A 16,366-nucleotide genomic window follows, 5' to 3' on the forward strand; every position below is an offset into this window, starting at 1 on the left:
AGGAGTATAGACGAACTCAACCGATTGGAAGTTTCCAATTTCTTTTGGGAAAATAGATACAGACGCAGAAATAGACTCAGATAGGACTAAGTTAGAGCTGGCTACAATGTTAGACTCATTGATATGGAAATTCTCCATCATTCTTGCCCAATTTGCTATGGATCCTTGAAGAGGTTGTATGAGGAGTTGTGGTGCTGGCCCTTCTTCTTCTTCTTTGATGATGATTGCTACTTCAAACAGCCTGCCAATCCCTTGATCTTCTTGGATTCCATCCTTGCTTGCTTGATCTAGTTCCATTGCCATCCAGTCTACTTCATCTTCAAAGAATATCTCAAACCTTGGCTGAAGCCGGCCTTTCTCTTGATTGAACCATGGCTCATGGTTTCCGCAATACTGAAAATTCTCCCATTCCTATACGAAGTATCCATTCAGAGTTTTAAGTAAGGAATGCTCCCTACTGCATTGTTTCTTTGTCCTAAGGCTTCCTTCTTCATGTTCCTTCTTGGATCAAAACCTAAGCCGTAATGGTCGGCATTGGCCTGTATTTTTGGAACGCCGGGATTCCTTGTTGATTCTTTCCCAACCCTAGCCCTGGAAAATACTTCATTTTCTTCATGATTTTCATAGAAGCTTTACTCCACATCATTGGAAACTTCGCAGGGACGGGCTCTTCCTCATTCATAGATACCATGAAAATATTTCCAATATCAAATCCTCCTAATTGTACTTTTGGTAAGGGCGAGCGTCCCACCTCTATGTTAGCCAAAGTATGCACCATTTCTGGGTCTCTGAAAATGGTGATCACTTTCTGATCACTTATGAACTTCATCTTCTGATGGAGATTTGATGCTAAGGCTCCTATTGAATGCAACCACGGTCTCCCAAGTAACATATTGAAAGATGCCTGAATGTCAATGACTTGGAAATCTATGGTGAAACAAGCTGGTCCTACCTTGATATTGGTGGTGAGAATCCCGATCACCTCCCTCCTGGAGTTATCATATGCCTTGATGGTCTGGCTGGATGGCTTCATTCTGTCCAAGGGTAAACCCATACATTTCACGGCCCTCAGAGGCATCACATTGAGAGTGGATCCATTGTCAATTAGAACTTGAGGGACTTGATTTTTGTTACACTCTATGGTGATGTAAACTTCCCTGTTATGATTCTTCCCTCCTGGGGGTAAGTCTTCCTCTGAGAAAAAGAGTGACTGGATGGCATAAGTAGCCCCTACTATGTGAGACAATTCTTCTGGTCCCATTTCTATGGGTACTTGTACTTTGGTGAGAGCTTTCAAAACGGCATCTCGGTGAGTTGGTGAGGCCATCAACAATCCCCAAATTGAGATATTGGCTTGAGCCTTCTTCAGTTGGTCCAACACTTGATTTTCTGGTTTGTCACTTGGTCTTGATTGACTAGACTGGTACTTTTCCACCGATAACCCCTTATCCTTGAAATTCTTGCCACTTTTGGTCTCTACGACTTCAGAGACCCTCTCTTTGATGATTAGTTCAATTGGACAGAGGTTATCATCTTCCATATCACTGTCTGTGATGATAATAGGGGTTTTGGGATGACTCTACTTTTTTGTTCCTTGGTTACCTTCATCCTTGTCTGTCAAGGCAACGATAGATCTTTGAGCTTGGCCTAGGATTCCAGACAAGATTTCTTGCTTCTTGGTAATCTGCTGGATCATAAGGTGATGATCAATTCTTATTGGATCCTCAGGGATCAGCTGACTTATGGCATGAAAAGCTTCTAGGGTAGCTTGGTACGTTTTCTTTGCTTCTGCCAAGGATTTGTAGAAATGGCGATGCTTCTCTTCCTCTTGTGAATCAGAACTTTTCGAGCTCTCATCAGGACTTGAAATGACTGGGTGGATATTCCTTGTCGGATCATGAGCCACTCTTTCCTCATTGACATGACAGAGAAGGAAATCATCGTGTGCCTTTATCCATGCATAATGTTCCCTGCTTCCGCGGTTAAGAGAAGAAGGAGGAGTCCCACACAAATCCTGAGCCAAGGCCTGAGTTAATTTCACAGAATTCTCTAGATGGCATATCACCTAAGGGAGCGACCACTGTTCTTTAACAGGTGCCAGCTGCTGAAGCTCCTCTTGGTATTTGTCATCTAAGAATACCATCCTTGCGATCATTTCTTGAATTTTGTCAACATTTCTGTGGATCTTGTTTACCTGAAATGGTAAAGCCCATGGCGCTGGCCCACAAATATTCTCATATTTTTCGAGGCACGTCCTTGGTTGATAAGGCTCTCCCCCTCCATCAAAGCTCTCATCTTCAGTTTCTTCTTCCCATTTAAGCTCTTCGTCGTCTGACTCTCTAGGACCAATGTCCTGCTCACCCTTACTTTCTTCAGACGACTCTTCTCCTTCTGAATGCTCTTCATCGTCAACCTCCATTGGATGGATGTTGTCGGTTGGGTCTATGTGAGATTCTCCCAGGTTAATGTCATTGACCCATGCTTCCCATGTCTCACTTCTCCTGGGTGGCTCAGGGTAAGATAAAGTATCTGAATATAGGAGAAGGTCCTCTGAAGGGGCCCCAAATAGATCATGCGCCAAGGCATTGGCCAACCATGCATGTTTTTCAACTTATGGAGGGTCTGAGCTATCACATCATTCTCATTTGGGATTACTAGTCTTTCACATCGGGCTGCAAAGTTACTGCATACCATATCAGGGAATAGAGAGTTGCCTTGTAGAGGACTTCATGAGTATTAGTGGAAATGTCTAGTATATCTGATATCTGATAGAAGATGTTCATGCTCCAACATTCAAAATCTTCTCTAGACACTGTTCACTCCCCTCTCGGAGCTTTTGGGGATGTTATCTCCTCATCATCTCTTAACAGAATGGATTGGATGAGGTTGGTTGGATCATCACTATCATCATTCCCGATGTTGTTCACCCAATCAATCACATGGAATTCCTCCTTGACTGTTGTTTGAGTTTAAAAATTACCGCAAGCATACGGGTCAATCGTAGCTACGGGTCGAACACGAGGAGATATACGCCAATCTATTTAACTAACTTAAAAGTAATGCAAAGTGAACCAAGTGTTAAATTAAACTAATTAAACTAATGAAAATTAATGCATCCTAACTCATAAGCATCTAACAAAATTAAAGGATTAAATTGGCATCCTAACACATGAGCATCTAACCTATCAAACTAAAGCGAATTGAAAGGAATAAAATTGCAGCCACACATAATAACCACATAAAAAGAAATAAGGGAATAAAAGTGCCTCCACAAACCACAATCATATAAAAAAAAAACAAAAGAAATAGAGGGAGAAGAAGAAGAAGATAGAGAGAGATAGAGGAGAGGGAGAATGAGATTAAAGGTTTAGAGAATGAGATACCTTGATGTGCTTGAATAAACTTACCATGGCTTCCTCTTCTAAATCTCCAAGTCTTGTCACCAACATAGGAACTTAGACTAGAAAGCTTTAAACTAAAACTACTACAACCACTAAACTAGACTTATGAAATCAAAACTAAGAACTTGAAAGAACTAATCTTATGAAATCAAAACTAAAAATTAGAAAGCCAAAAATCACAATTTAGAAGGAAAAGAAGAGAAGAAATTTCACTAATTGAATGAACTAAAAACTATACTAAAAATTGAATTAAAATTGAACTAGAAACTAACTAAAAACTAACTTGTTACAACCCAAAGGGCAAGGGGTATTTATAGGGGGAAGGGAGAAGAGAGAAGAGGGAAGTGGTAGGAGAAATATTCTCTAAGAAAAGAGAGTATTCTCTTCTCCTTCCTCCTTTACATTGCCTTGAATCCCAAGAAAAAAGAAAAAAAAAAGAAAGATGGAGAGAAAAGAATCCTAGATACATAAACCTTCTATTTATTAAAAAGTAACTTTCTAATTCTAACTTGTGCTTCCTTTTCTTTGTAGGTGTCTTCTCCAAGCAATGAGATCAAGGCATCTTTGACTTTTTCAACCTTCCATAGATGAGAGAATATCTTTCAAAAGAAATCTATCCCAAGTAGAATTCTAAAAGTGCCCTTGAAAAGTTGGAGGAGAGAGAGAGAGCAAGGGTGATGACTAGGATTCCACTCACAATTAATGAAATATCAAATCAGTCCTTCAAAAAACGTGGAGCATGGTATGCTTATATGGGCCTCATTATTGTATTCCTTACGAAAAATCACCCAAAATAGACCCAAATTTCGTCCAATTTGGAGTTCGGGAGCCCAAGATATCTCAAGTTGAAGTTGGACTGCTCCAGAGCCTTCCAAATGGAATCTTTCGGCTGACAGAAAGATAACTTCTGATAATTGCGCTACGGCCCCTAGAATCCGAACTTCTACTTTACTTTGTCTCCGACGGACTATCAATAATTACAAATAAACCCTTATCCATGGAAATGGTCGTAACTTCTTCGTTTCAACTCGGAAACAAGTGTCGTTTGAACCATTGCGAAGCTGACTCGACGGGCTACGCATCCATACCATTAACACCTCAAAATTATGCTAAGGGACCCACTGTAATCACATTCAAATTTGATTGATTGGCATGATTCTTTCAGTGCTCAATCCAAACTTGATTTTCTCGACTCCTGGGCGCTTCCGGCTATTCTTAGCATCTTTTGCTCCATTTTCACAAGAATTCACCTAAAACCTGAAAAGCACAAGAAAGCACCGAAGTAACTCTGTCTAATGTGGTAAAATGTATGCTTTATGCCTTAAGATTTCACACATAAATGTGCTCATCAACTGCAGCAGGGTCTTGTTCTTCCTCAACATATTCCATCCACTCTTGATGGACTTCCATATCCTTCGCTTCATCCGTACTATAATCAGTGTCTCCCCCTATATGGATGAGAGAAATTTCTTCTGATAGAGCTTGGCTTATGGCCAATGCCGATACTACTTTGAGAAGCTTGGGCGTGATTCTGGTGAAATCATCCACTTCTACTTCTTCCGGAATCAGGTGACAAATTTTGAATGGTGAGAAGTCGTACTTGCGCAGAGGCACCCCTAAGTCGAGACTTTCCAGCCCAAATTCTAAGAAATCCAATTTTTGAAGCCAATTGTTGGTTGCCATGCCCCTGCCACGGTCACATAATTGTCCACCTGCTCAGACACTCCCATCACAATTTGTTCTTGTACAATGGACGCATACTTGCATTTTCTCGGCCCTTTCCTGATGTGCCTGCTCATTCTTCCCTAAATACCACAGGATAGGCTGGAATAGTGTTGTCAGGTCCCGGGTTGGTGCTTCTTCTTGTAACATGTTTACCGATCCTGTGGAAGATTCTGGAGAATAAGTTCCTTTCAAGAGTGGCTATGGCGCTTTTCGCTCTGGTATTGGGTATTCCTCCCATGTAGCGCCTGCTGACCTCGGATGATAGAAAGGGGAATTTGGACGATCCACCTCTTGGGAAACTTCCTTCTGAACTGGACACCATTTTTCTCCTTTATACTTCTTTGCCAAACTTGCTCTATAAGCACGTGAATTCGTCAATTTCTTCTTCTTCCCGATTGGTTGGATCAACGAGGTGGGGTCCACTTGCTTAGAATCTTCTTGGAGCATGCCTACCCCATGAGCGGGAAGGGGATTTGCAGTAACATTCGGCTGCTACTTTATCTGAAGTTCTATCTTGCCTTCATCAATCAGGTCCTGGATCGCGTTCTTAAGGAATATACACCTATCCGTGTGATGGCCTTTCTGGTCATGGTAATGGCAATAGAGGTTGGACTTGTACCATGTAGGTGGATTATTCAGATCCACGGGCCTTGGGGGAACTGAACTGATCATCCCTTCCTTCTTGAGCTTGGTGAACAACGGAGTGGGTGAAATCCCCCCGAAATCAAAAGTTCTCTTAGGAGGTTCTGGCCCAGCTTGGATCACAAAAGGTGTGGCCCCAGTGGTTACGACCTGTACTTCTGCTGCTTGGTGACTAGCTCCTGTCGTGTTTCCTCCCTTTGCTCTTGGATTTTTCCTTACAGAGTAACTTCCTATGGCCTCACAGGTCATGCCTTGGGCTGGCTTTTCTTTGAAGATCTTGTCTTCAATCTTCTTTCCAATAGTCATGAGGGCATCAAATGTCTTAATATGCTGGTAGTATATCTTTTCACGGTATTCTCCATACAAGTTCTCCAATAGTATTTCGACTTGTTCCTCCTCTGTAGGGCGGTTCCACATTTTTGTGGCCTTTTCTTTGAACCTCATGATGAAGTTCGAAAACTCTTCATTCGGTTCTTGCCTCAGAGTCTCCAGCTCTCTCCAAGTAATATCCATCTCAGTATTATACGACTACTATTTAGTGAATGCCTTTACCACGGATGCCCAGGATTGAGTTTGAGTATGATCCAATTAGTGCAGATCCGGCTAAGGAGTACAAGAAAGCCTATCCCATTTGGTTCTTGGATAGTCCCCATGACCTAGCGATAGTGGAAAAAATCTTAAGATGGGCTCTGGGGTCTCCCGACCCGTCAAACTTGTCCAGTTTCCACTTGAAGTCTTCAAGAATTTTTTCCTCAGGGAAGAACACCAAATCTTCTTTGCTTTTTCCTTAACCTTACCTTTGACGGCCACCTCTAGTTCAGCCACTTTCTCTCTCATTTTCTTCTCTCTCTCAGTCTCAGGAGGGTCCGAAGGTCGACTATCGTCCCCTTCCTCCACCAGTATGGTGATTGGAGTCTTAGGGGTTGTAGAGATGGTCCTCCTGACTTCTTGCTGAGCCAGCCCAGATGTAGATCCGCCCTTAGAAATATCATTAACTAATTGCACCAGTTGTGCCATAAGCTATCGCATTTCGGCCATATCTGTTTGCAACCTATCCACTCAGTGCTCCACGTGACTTTCAGATAAGTGATCATCTGTCGGATCCATGTTGTCCCCAAGTGATATCTCAGTTGAAGAATCGAAAAGAAGAGAAGAAGATAGAGAATTTGGGAAGGGCGATGGACTGGCTCTGATCAACCTTCCTTCTCGTTGGATCCAGATGGACAGGAATGATCTTTTCGGGTATGGAATTGTGCTTCTACGAAAAAAGAAGAAGACCTAATTTAGGTATTGATTGAATTGAGAATATTTGCATATTAGACAGTTTAGAATCAATTCCTCCATTATTATTTTTTTTGTATTTTGTTCTTCTATTTTGCACAATCTTTATTGTATTTTTTTTTCTTGTTTTGTTGCAGCTCAAGTAATCGAAGTTAGCATCGAAACTTCTGGTATTGTAGCGGTTCTTTCCGACTATGCTTCGAATGCCATCATCGCCAAAACATTTCTTAAAAAGGAAGAACAAACAAACAAAGAAGAAAGACTAGTCTCAGGTTCCTGATGATTATATCTAGAATCAATACGAGGCATCCCATTCTCGAGGGTCATGTAGGATTCCATTATATGGAAGTGGACTCCCATCTTTCTTCGAGGGACTATCACAGGACTATGGAATTCCCTACTCCGGGCGGCATCTCATATTAAGACCAGATTAATCATCAAGCGACCTTAAACTTGGTCCTTCTTAAATCTAACAAGGGTTAGTTTGTATCGTACCCTAATCATATATGGTCTATTTTCCTACATGATGCATGCAATGGGTAGGCTAATAGGACAGAAAAAGGTCACCCTTGACGGAACCGATATACCTATCACTCGTGGTCGCGAATTACGGGTACGTGGTTCTTTTAATATACCTAGAGAGTAGGTCACATAGTCTCAGAGTCATTGGACTAGTGCCTTTTATGAGTGGCTAAAGCACCCGATAGCACACTAGTGAATACCCTTGCCGGTGATTCTAAACTCGTATGGTAAATATCAAAGGTTGTAGCTTCGCCGTGAATTACCCATGACTACTCATGGGGTCCAATGACTAACTATGGGGGAGAAAGTGTTCCCATGCAGTGCGTGTGTGCAAGAAAGTGGTACAGGAAGCGGCTATCAATCCGATCTCAGAGTACTTAGTATGACATGCCCACCTCCCCGAGGGTAAAGGCACGACAGGGAGTACACTCGTCGTTTGATTTCATTTCGAATACTATGCATGATGCAGTTAGTACACAAAAATGTTAGCCACCCAAATTTTTATACAAATTTTGGAGAGCATATTCGTACATTTGTTGGTAGCATCTATTTTAGAAAGCTTGTCCTCAAGTGGGTGTTTACCCACTAGTCCCTAGTGGAGTTGCCACTGCAAGTACCGTGGTCCTTGGTGGTGAGGAGGTCTCCGTAGCCTCATTGGCGACATGAATATTGATTTTTTTAATGTACAGGGGTGTCCTTCTGACACATCATCAGGGGATTGAGGTCATACATTAGAATACATTAAAAAAAGGTGAAGTCACCAGCTAGGGTTAGGGCCTAGGACCCAATAAGTGTAGCCTTGTCCGTTACGAATGGAGTCGGGCTACGAGGCTCCATATGGTCTGGTCAGAGGTTCGGGTAAGGGGTCAGGTTACGAGTATGGGAAGGTGTTAGGCACCCATCTTGCCCGGTCGAAGCCGGTCTCTCTATTATAGATGCTACTAAATGATGAAGATTCTCTCTCTTTGTGTGATATTGAGGCTATAGGATACATACAACAATTTATATTTACAATATATACATTAAAGCGGTAAAATACTAAGGGCTACATTGAACTAATAAAAGTGCAATAATTATACCTATATGAGGATATTCCCTTGGCTCAAGGGAGACGGACAAATGGACCGACGCCGATTTCTTTTGACAGAATAACGGCTCTTTTAAGTAGCTTGGCGGTAAGCAAATGGACAGAATAACAACTGTAATGGGGGATTTCGCTTGTTATTTGTGCACTAATGGGATAACAAACTTTAAGAGAGGGAATCGCTTTATTATCGAACGGATAATCAAAGGATCTACCTGTACTTGAGGACCTCACTTAATCGAGCACTTTCAAGAAAGGAAATCAGGGCAAAGAGGGCAAATAGGGGGTGAAATTCGCACTTGGGGGGTCTCCCTACCCTGAAACTCCATCAAATGAAAGGAGGGGGACCCTCCTATTTATAGGGGAGGGTGCCCCATAGCCTGGGCCAGAGTAGTCCTCCACGGCGCCATGGGCGACGTCAGTAGGCTGACGTCAAAAACCCCCCATGACGGCATGGCTCCATACACCCTTGCCGTGGGGGACCTCCACAGGGCCGTGGGACACTGTCCATGGCGCTGTGGATAGTGTGGTCCCCCTCATTTCACTTGTTGGGCCTAAATGGGTCATTTTAGGGTTCTAGAAGGTATTTGGGCCCATGGGCCAGGTATTTTGAGGATCCAAAAAGGGGGAGGATGCGTCGCCCATCGTCCGTGTCCCGTTATCATCCTTGCCAAGGGTGGTGACAAAAAATCAGTGTCTACAGATTCCCATTGAGATCGGTCTTCGTGTCCCTAACCCTCTTCAAAGGGCATGTTTTATCCGAGTGGGAAAAATTTTCCTTTATGTGATCGCCCTCTTCTATGGTCTCCGCTTCCATGTCCTTTGCTTCATGGAGGAGATTTTTGATCACTAGCACTTATCACCAGGTTAGTTGGTTCAAAATTCTTATCTCATCCTCTATGGTTTCTACATCTTCTTAGGGAGGCTGGGGCGAGCGGTGACTGTTGCCTTATTCTCCCAACTCTTTACTTGAAGAAATTCAAGGACCACAGGTGGTATTATTTTTCTCGTTGAAGACTTCCAAGTAAAGAGATGACCGAATTCAAGTTCTTATATAATCTTTCGAGTTCTAACAAATACTGAAAGCCTCGATTCTTTTTTGCTTCCATCCCCAATTGCCCATTCAGAACCGGGTGGAGGGTCATTGATCTGAGGTACTTCAACTGATGCCTTGACCTAACCGATTATGATCTTAAGTCCTTTGACATGACCTTTAGGGGAAGACCCTTCGATGTCTGAGAACTTTTTGATGAGGGCTTCCTCCTTCATTAGAAGCTGACCCCGGGTGAGTGGTCATGATCCGACAGTCCTCCTTTCTGTCTTTTTCTCTCTATTTTTGTTTTGCTTATCTTCTCTCTTTTCTTCTCCAGTGATAGGTATCAAGCTCGACCCCAACAGGCTCAAGGCCGAGGCCGCCGAGAGAAGGGGGAAGGCAGCCAAGGAGAAGGCCCTCAGGAAGGTCACGGGGGTGGTGAATTCCCAGAAGAAGAGCTTGGCCGATAGGGTCGCCGAGGCCGATAAGGGGAAAGTCTCCCCGACTGGCCATAAGAGAAAGGAGAAGTCAGACAGCGGCCAAAATGTGGGGGGAAAATCCAAAGCCCCCAAGGTCAAACTGAACCTACTCGGGGGCATTTCTCCCGGGGTCCCCCTTTCAACCCATTCTAAGGGTAAAAAAGGTCGTCGAAGGTGCTTCCCACGATCCTGCCTCTGAGGACTCCCCCATCAGGCCCTTATGGCACTTGTACGAGAGCAACTCAGCCTTTCAATCAGCCACAAACTCTCAGGAGTGGTTGGAGATGGGTCGGCTTCAGGCCAAAAATGCTGACTCGGCCTACAAAGATGAGGAGAAGAGGCGGTCCCAGGTCGAGGCTGAAGTAGGATCCCTCATAGAAGAGGTGGAGTCTCTGAAAAAGAAGTCGATGTATCTAGAGGCTGACCTCTCCAAGGAAAGGAAGAGAGTCAAGGCCGACCTTCGAGAGGCCCGGAAGGCTGTCGTGGATGAGTATCTAAAATCGAAGGACTTCAAGGACTTGCTCTACTAGTCGAATGGTCCAACCTACAACTCGGGCGTTATTGAAGGTTGGAAGGAAGTCCTCGTCTCACTTCGTGAGGCCTACCCTGACCACAATCTCTCCAAGTTTGAGGATAATGCTACTTTCCTTATTGAGGGTCGTATTATTGAGGAGGGTGTAGAGGTCGACCAGACTACTACACCGACCCTAGTTATTTACTTTGCTGAATAATTCGTGAATAATTTGGCCGAACCAAATTTTACAGAATAATACAAATAATTCTGTCCGAATTCGACTTGAAAATAAAAGTCAGAAAAAGTAGTTCTGCTATGTTAAAAACCAAATTGTAGCCAAAATCAAATTAAGTATTTGGGCTTTGGATTTGTAGGGTTTCACACTTTTACTTTTTGCCTTTACCGATCCCGGATGGATCCCTCCTCTTTCTCTTCGTTTCTCCCTCTCTCCCTTAAAATATGGGTAATCATGGACCACCTGAAATGATTCTTGAATATTTTATTTCAAGCTTCCATCACAACTTTATCCTATAAAGTATTAGCCATTATTTTAAACTCAAGTACTCCACTAGACCAAGTTTTATGTATTAAGAAAAAAAAATACATAAAGCCAAAACATGGTCTAATAGAAACATAAACAGAGGATGGATACGAATCTTGGATAACGTTGATTGATGGGCAGGGATTATTTTGACAAGCTGTGAGATAGACTAGACAAACTACAACTAAATGTTATGATTTTGATTTTTGTTATGCTTTAGACCATTGTAATTCTTGTTATGCTTTTATGGATTATGGAATTAGATGAACTAAAAATTACATGTATTCCAAATTTTATGTTACTTGTATCTTATGCAGGTATGTTAATTGATAGATAATGTTAAACAGATACTATAAATATTAAAAATAACGTCCGAATTTTTTTCCCGACTTTTTTTTTTGTAAATGAATAATTCTCGAATCCGAATCCGAATTTTATTATGTCCATTTTTTTGACTGAATTCTTAGATTTACAAAATGAATTATTCTGAATAATTCTCCATCCGAATAATTCTCGAATCTGAATTTGCTGACTAGGACGCCGACTGCTTCTCATCCTAATGTTGCTTCCAAGAATCTTCCAACTGTTTAAACACTCCCCTTTTTCCTTCTCTTTTTAAATGTACGGCCTCGTCTGGTTAGGGCCTTTACTTGTTTCTTTTTGTACTTTCTTAGCCGACTTCTCGGCCTTCGTTAATGAAAATATCCTCTTCAAGTGTTCTTTGTTGGACTTCTTGTTCCTTACCGTAGAGTTAGTCTAACATCTTTCACATGCTTGCAACATTCGCCATTTACTGAAGGTCAATCATTCAATTAAGTATAATGCCGACCCATCCTGACCGACTTTTATGCCTTGAGCATTTCTTATTATTTTTCTTTGAGGACCATGTTTTGGTCCGATCTCCAACTCTCAAACTCTACTCTTTGAATATTATGAAAAGCCTTAACATTGACTACTGCTGACCTATGAGGACCGGTTTTATACTTTCACGTTGCCGACCTATGGGGTCAATCTTATGCTTTGACGCTGCCGACCTACGAGGGTCGACTCTTATGTCCTAGCCATTTTCTTCTTTTAGCGGAGGGAGAATACAACCCCTTAGTTTGCGTCGACCCATGAGGATCAATCTTATGATCTTGTTACTCAGAGGCTGCCGATCTATGAGGGTCGGTCTTACGACCTTGTTACTCAGAGGTTGCCGACCTATGAGGGTCGATCTTATGACCTTGTTACTGAGAGGCTACTGACCTATGAGGGTCGGTTTTACAGCCTAGTTACTGAGAGGCTACCAACCTATGAGGGTTGGTCTTTGATGCCACCATCCTATTAGGGTTGGTATTGTGACTTGTTGAGCTGCCGACCTATAAGGGTCGATCTTATGCTTTCATTGAAGAGAAACTAGCTGAGAGCTTAAGCAAAATCTTTCCCTTTATTGAATTTTTTGATCGGCTTTACAACGTGCAAAAATGCATGGACTTTCAAATAAAATAAAGAAGTACTCAAATTTTTTGAGGGTATATTGCCAATACTGCCGAGGCTACATACTTAGAAAATTTCTTCAGTTCACTGGTAGAATTTCTTCAAGTTGTTGGAATTCCAAGATCGGGGTATCTTCTTGTCCCTCGGAGTTTTCAACCAATATGTCCCTGGTCGGATTTGCTTGGAGACTATATATGGACCTTCCCAATTAGGCGATAGCTTGCCCTGTTGTCTTGGTTGAGATGCGCTAGCCTTCCTAAGGACGAGGTCTCCTTAGTGAAACAGTCATTTTTTTACCCTGGAGTTGTAGTATTTTGTTGTTCTCTGCTTGTAGGTTATATTTCTAAGCAACGCCTTCTCTCTCACCTTGTCTAGGAAGTCAAGGTTCGCCCTCAGTCCATCTTCGTATGTTCTTTCGTTGAAGCATAATGTTCAATGGGATGAGGTTTTAACCTCTACTAGTGCCAATGCCTCGGTTTTGTATACTAGTCGGAATGGGCTCTCTCCAGTCGGGGTTCGCACGGTCGTCCTGTATGCCCATAGTATGCTCGGTAGCTCTTCTATCCACCTTCCTTTAGCCTCATCTAACCTTATTTTCACTTCCTCCAGTAAAGTTTGGTTTGTTACCTTGACCTAACCGTTCACCCTCGGGTGGGCGACTACAATGGGTTAGAAGTCGATGTAGTAGTGCTTGCAAAATTCCTAAAAGTTCGAGTTGTCAAACTGCTTGCCATTGTCGGTTATTAGTACCTTTAGTAGGCAAAACCTATAGATGATCTTGTCTCTGAAAAAATTCTCCATGTTCTTCTTGGTAATGGTGGTCAATGGCTCAACCTCAATCCACTTTGTGAAGTAGTCAATGGTGACCACCAAATATTTCCTATTGTTTGAGGCTAGTATAAAATCACCGAGTATGTCCATCCCCCACATGGCGAACGGGATGGAACTGAGTATTGAGATTAGTTGTGTTGAGGGTCGGTGCGGGATTGGGCCAAACAGCTGGCATTTTTCACAGGTCTTCACATATTTCATCGCCCCTTCTTGCATCTTAGGCCAATAGAACCCCTGACGCAGGACCATGCCAGGGCTCGACCCCCCATATGACTCCCGCATATGCCTTCGTGCACTTCAACCAACGCATACTCGGCTCCCTTCTATCCAAGGCATTTGAGTAAGGGGGTCGAGGCTACCCTTTTGTACAGGATTCCATCGATCACAGTGTATTTAGCCACTCGGATTTTGATCTTTCTGGCTTCATCTCGATCTTGTTTTCCAAATAGTTGACCATCGGGTCCATCCAGCTCAGGCCTTCTTCTATATGACCGACTTCTTTCTGCTATAGCAAAGACTCTTCCAATATCTCAGTGTAGATCGAACTTGACAAGCTCAAGAATTCAGCCTCGGTGAGCCTTGACAAGGAGTCAGCTATGGCATTTTCATCTTGTGGCACTCGAGTCATCTCGAATTTCTTGAACTTGGCAATCATGCCTCAGGCTTGGCTCAGGTAGGCTATCATTTGATCGTCCTTCACCTCATACTCTCTATTAACCTAGTTGACTACCAACTGGGAGTCACTTTTTACCTGCAGTCAAAGAATTACTATAGCTCGAGATACTTGGAGTCCGGCTAGTAGAGCCTCGTACTCGGCTTCATTGTTGGAGGCCAAAAAATTTGAATCTCAAGGCATACTGGATACGGAATCCTTCTGGGATGGTTAGTATGAGCCCCGCTCCACTCTTGGTTATGTTACTCGAGTCGTCAATGTACATTGTCCATGTAGCCTCGTCCTCGGCACCTTCCATCAGGGTCTCGGCTGCTAAACCCTCGGCCTCTGCAGTTGTACACTCGTCCATGAAATTAGACAATGCTTGACCCTTAATTTCCGTTCGTTTATTGTCAATGTTGTATTCGCTCAGCTCCACAGCCCCCACGATTAACTGACCCAACACATCTGGCTTGTGCAATATATTTTTAGGGGTTGGTTGGTAAGGACCATAATTGGATGAGCCTGAAAGTACGGCTTAGCTTTCTGGCTACAACCACCAGAGCAAACGCTACCTTCTCAAACTTGGAGTACCTTGCCTCAGCATCGATTAGCACGTGGCTGACATAATAGATGGGCTTCTGTTGTTTGCCCTCTTCCTTTAGTAGTACCACGCTGACCGCTATGGGGATCGAGGCCAAGTATTGTTGTAGTTCCTCATTAGGCTCGGGTCGGGCTAGGAGAGGAGGATTCTCCAGATATCTCTTTAATTCTTTGAATGCCTTTTGGCACTCGTCTATCCATGCAAAATCCTTTGGATTTTGAAGGTTCTTTAAGGTTTTGAAGAAAGGCAAGCACTTGTCCCTCGCTTGGGACATAAACCTGGTTAGCGCCGCTACTCTCCCTTTCAGTCTCTGTACCTCTTGGATCATCCTTGGTGGGGTCATCTCTTGGATTGCTCGGATCTTTGTCAGATTGGCTTCTATGCCTCGGATTGAGGCCATAAAACCGAGGCATTTTTTGGTGGTCACGTCAAAGGCACACTTGGCCGGTTTCAACCTCATCTGATTCTTCCTCAACACATCGAATGTGTAATACCCTGATTTTGGACTAGGGGTAATTTGGTCTTTTTACCTGATAAAGGATTAGGGCAAGCTGATATGTAGGAGCTTGGACTAGCTGGAGGTGTATACATACATGCATGGTAAGTATTGTGCCCTAGTGTAACACCCTTAATTTGAATTATTCCTTGCCTAAGTGTAGAATTAGGCTTTGTTAAAAGAATATATGATTTTATTTGGGAAGTAAAAAATATCTAATAATCTAGTCTACTGGTTGGACCCTTAGTACAATAAGTTATTAGGTCTTAGGTTCAAATTCCCCTACATTCATTTTGGATGAATTTAAGAAGTTTTATTTTTACGAATTTACCTTATGGTGGGCCCCACATCACAACTGGCTAATTAGGAAACCATGGAGATGTGGAAACACCCCCACGTTTTTTTAAATATATATAATAATAATAATAATAATAATAATAATAATAATAATAATAATAGGATAAAAAGAAGGAGTTGGAGTGAAAGAAGAAAAATAGAGAGGAGAGAATGTAGGATAGCAAGGGAGGTTCCACGCATGAGAGGGATTGGAGAATTTCGGTTCTAAGCAACTAAGAACAAAATAAGAAGGAATTGAATTAAAATTAAACTATTAAATCTAAATCTTTTTAAAACCTTAAGTCAAGATTCCTTTTAAAATATTTTCATTGAAGGGAAAGTAAAGAGATCTAGTTAGAGACTATATCGAATTCTTCTCATCTCCTTCTCACTTGTTAGGAATAAATTCTCATAACTAAATCTCAAACCCCATTCCTTTGATCATAAATGTGAAAGAGAGAGAGAGAGAGAGAGAGAGAGAGAGAGAAATTCGTGGACTATAGAGGAAGAGAAGAAGAAGAAGAAGGAGAAGAAGGACTGTGCAGAACCAGTCACTTGAAGGAAAATTTTGACCCTTTTTAGAGCTGAATTGAGAAAATTGTATTTCATGATAAAACGTAGCCTCATCTGTTATCTTCACAACCCAACTTGAATAAGCTCAATCGAAGATCTGACCAGAGAGATATTGGTAATTTACTGAAGGTAGGTCTTTCTATCAAAAATCTATGTTTCCCAAATCCGAGTTT

This window comes from Telopea speciosissima, chromosome 6 (genome assembly GCF_018873765.1).
Source record: "Telopea speciosissima isolate NSW1024214 ecotype Mountain lineage chromosome 6, Tspe_v1, whole genome shotgun sequence".
Taxonomy (NCBI): domain Eukaryota; kingdom Viridiplantae; phylum Streptophyta; class Magnoliopsida; order Proteales; family Proteaceae; genus Telopea; species Telopea speciosissima.